Below are 3,778 nucleotides of genomic sequence, written 5' to 3'. Positions count from 1 at the left end.
CTCGCAGGGGGAATTAGCTTTGACATTGTCGAGCACCAGCACTGATGGCTGGAAACAAAAGCAGGCAGAGAAATGGAGCAGGAGAGGGGCCAGACTGCGGGATGCCACCACGGCCCACCCCAGGCCCACGGCTGGCATAAGCTCTTCTCCAGGCACCGGGATCTCCGGCAGCTATTTTGCTAATGAAGCCTGAGCTTGGGAAAGCTTGGAAAAAAACCAGCGCTGCCACTTGCCTGTCTGGGCTCCGCATCTGCTCCTGCCTGCAGCACCGGTGGCTGGCTGCACTCCCCAGGGAGCAGAGCCTGGCCAGAGGGGACAACCTCCAGCCAAAAGCTGGCTCAGCCATGGAAGGGAGCATTACACCTCAGCCTTGCTGGGCGCCTTGCCTTTCTGCCACGATGCTTTGCATAGTTCAGCCTTGCAGGCAGCCAAAGCTGGTCACCATGAAATTATCCCAGAACGCTCGCTATCCCTTAGAGGACTGTACCTTCCCTGGGAGAGACACTGTTGAGCTCCCCTCGAAGCCCATGGGGCTGCAGTAGGTGCATGCCCAGACACCCCACAGCTTCTGCCAGCTTGGGAGAGGGTGTCTGAGCACATAGCGGCTACTTGGCTTGCAGGAGGCAAGAAGTAAGGGGTTGGTGGCTCATCTGTGATTTCCACCCTCTGCCTTAGCCCTGGTTGGGTCCTTGGTCCTTGCAGTAGGTGTCTGCTTTGCCACTGGGCTCTTGGGCACAAAGAGCCAGTGCCCGCTCTTCGAGTGTGAGCTGGGGGCCCTCAGTGCTGCAGTGCTGGCATGGGGAGGCCCCTGCAGCACAGAGCTGCCCAGAGGGGTGAGAGGCCAAAGCCAAGCCCAAACAAGCTATAACACAACCCAGAGCTGGAGAAAGGTGCTAGGGAGGTTCACTAAGGCCCTGAAAGCCTCCCTTTCCAGCAGTGCAGACCTGTGCCATCAGCAGAAGAGCCCTGTGCCACCCCAAGCTGTATCCCCATGCCTTCTGGGGGCTGCCACTGCCATGCCAAAGCTGAGCAGCTTGCTAGCCGGCAGCTCCAGCCCCCTGTGAACCCATGTGAAATGCCCAGCACCTGGGATGCTCCTGAGGCTACCCAGCCTGCTCGGCACGAGCCTGCTGGTTCTCACACTCCAGTGACAGGGAGTGTGCATTTCTACCGGCAGCATGGCAGCCCTCCATCACGAGTCAGTGGCTGGCTGCCAGCCTGCAGCCTGAGGGATGGGGTTCTTCCTGGTGAGGCTGGGGGGATGAGAGATATGCAAATGCTTTCCCCTTTCACTCCAGGGTAAGTGCTGGAGCAGCCAAGCCACTTAGACAAGTCCTTCAGCTGCTCCATTTCATGAGCCCTGTCATCGCCATCTCAAGTGAGAGGTGTGAGCTGGCGCTCGCAAAAGGAGAGAGCAGCAGCCTGCTGGGGTGTTTGCCTCAGGGCAAGGTGAACCCCCCAGGCTGCACCCTCCCTCTGCCATATTTTCTCCTGCCTGCCTGGGAGGTGCTTCTGCCCCCAGCCACAGCATTATCCAGTGGTAAAGGGGGGGAAAAAAACCCTGAGATCGCGGGTCACATGTAACGAGCTTGTGGATTGTATCTGGCTCTGCCAGCCAGCCCTGCACGCTACCTAGGATGTGCTAGCTGCACGCTCTGGCTCAGAGGCGAGCAGGAGGAGCTCACCATGCTCCAGCACCTCATTCTCATTCCTGAGCGCAAGGAATTTCATGCCCTGTGCAGCCAGTAAGCTGCGCCTGGTGTCCCAGGAAGCCCCATCAGCACTTGTGATCAAGGCTTGGTCCAGTGGCAGAAGCCAAGAGCTGATGTTCGTAGTGCTGCTGCCTTCCTCTGCCCGTCCCGCAGTGCCCAGCACGCTACGCGTGGGACCAAAGGGAGTCGTGCCGCTTTCTACTGAAATGCAGCCGTGTCCAGCCTGAAGAGAAACAGCTGTGGGGAAAAAGAGCACACCAGCCCTGCACACCAATGTAGGCAAGCAGACAAGAAAAATCCTGCAGCTAGTTGAAACTGGAAGTAAATGTAGAGAGAAAAATGGACTGATGCAAGGATGCTGGCCTGACTGCAGCGACTGCCTGTAAAGGTTGGAGCCGAGGGCAAGCTGGGCTGCCTGGGACCCGGGAGTCTGCCTGATATAAGAGGTTAATCAGATGCCTCTGCATGCCAGCTATTCTGGATGCGAAGGCAGGTTCTGGGGGTGGTGAGTGGATAAATGCCCGCAGACGGAAGCCGCAGGATTAGCTGGACTGGAGAATGAGAGCCTAAGCTTCAGTGGGACCTTTGATGGCCATCGAGGTGTGAGCTGCGCACGTCCGCTCCAAGCGATGGTGCTGCTTTTTTCCAAATGCTTCCGAGCTCTGACAGGCCTTTGGGTTAACCCTGACTCAGGGCAAAGAGCAGCATTCAGAGAATCATTCACTCCTTCAGCTGGGAGTTTGGCTTTGCTGGATTCTCCCCGGGTTAGTTCAGGGGAGCTGGTTCCCGGGATCTGGCACCCGTGTGGGGAAGGCGGTGAGACTGCAGCACAACTATTTGACTCCTGGTGGCTCCTGCCACCTTGAGAGGAGCAGGAGCATCTTTTTGCTCCAGAGCACCAGGCTTCATACAGACTCAGGACCTGCTTAGCCGAGCAGGCAGCCAGAAACGTCTCTCCTATATCACCTCATGCTCTCTGGTACTGAACATGCTGGTCACCTCTGCATCCCCATCTTGCCAGGAAGAGCCCCTACTGTGGGAAAGCTTGCTCCCACTCAGGCTAATGAACCTGTGGCCCCTGCCAAGTCTCCTGAAGAAAGCAGTTTTTGTCATAGCTTTGTTTAGGGCGACCTGCCTCCTAGCTCTAGGACAAGAGGCCTCTCTGTGAACACTGCAGCTCAGGACGCCAGTCCAAATACAGGAGCTGACACTAATGACAGATGTGGCCATACCTCCCCCGTCCTGTCCCCATGCCTCAGTGTGCCGGAGAGGTGTGCCAGCCTGCAGCATGGGCTCTGGGCAGGGCTCGGCTGCCTGCAGGCTGTGGTAGGGCCTCAGGTGACCTCAGGCACAGCACGGGACAACAGATCTGCAGGGCTCGTATTTTCATCCCCCAAAGAGCAGGGGTTTGTTGCCAGCTCGCCCGCCCCTCGCCCGGCCCCAGGGCATCCCGTTACCTGTACACGAGCCTCAGTGAGGTCTGTCCTCATGGCTAGCTGCTCCCTGGCATAGACATCTGGGTAGTGGGTCTTCTGGAAGACCTTCTCCAGCTCCTCCAGCTGGTAACTGGTGAAGGTGGTGCGGTTCCTCCGCTTTTTACCCTTGTTGGTCTCCGAGTCGGCCTTGTCCATGGGGCTGGGGAGGTCCGTGCTGGCCCTGTCCTGGGGCACTTTCACCCCAGCCTCCTTCACGCTGAGGTAGCTGCTGTCCATTCCCGAAGGGTCGGAGCTTGGCTGCAAGTCGGCCTCTCCCAGACTGCTCTCCTTACCTATTTGGGTGGGAGAGTGGGAAGGAGAGAGGGGGCAGGTTTGAGCAGGGTGGGGAGAGGAGGAGAGAGAGAAGGAAACAGATGTAAATCTCTCAACCAATTAATTGTTTCAGCCAAATAAAGATTGCCATGGCGGTTGGGCAACAGTCCCCAAGGGCGGGCAGAAGCTGATACTACCCCAGGCAGAATCAGCGGAGGTGCTGCTGACACCCCATAGTCATCCCCACAGCCTTCTGCTCTCCCTACCAAGCCACGATCATGCCAACTGGTCAATTTCTTTTTTTTTTAATTTCTCATT

At 57.6% G+C, this 3,778-nt stretch overlaps 1 pseudogene; it reads right to left on the bottom strand.

Moving 5' to 3' along the window:
- Positions 1-3,046: 3,046 nt before the first annotated feature.
- Positions 3,047-3,475, bottom strand: LOC104508999 (annotated as a pseudogene).
- Positions 3,476-3,778: the final 303 nt, after the last annotated feature.

This window comes from Eurypyga helias, unplaced genomic scaffold, assembly GCF_000690775.1.
Source record: "Eurypyga helias isolate BGI_N326 unplaced genomic scaffold, ASM69077v1 scaffold40914, whole genome shotgun sequence".
Classification (NCBI taxonomy): Eukaryota; Metazoa; Chordata; class Aves; order Eurypygiformes; family Eurypygidae; genus Eurypyga; species Eurypyga helias.
This window is presented reverse-complemented; position numbering and strand designations above follow the sequence as displayed.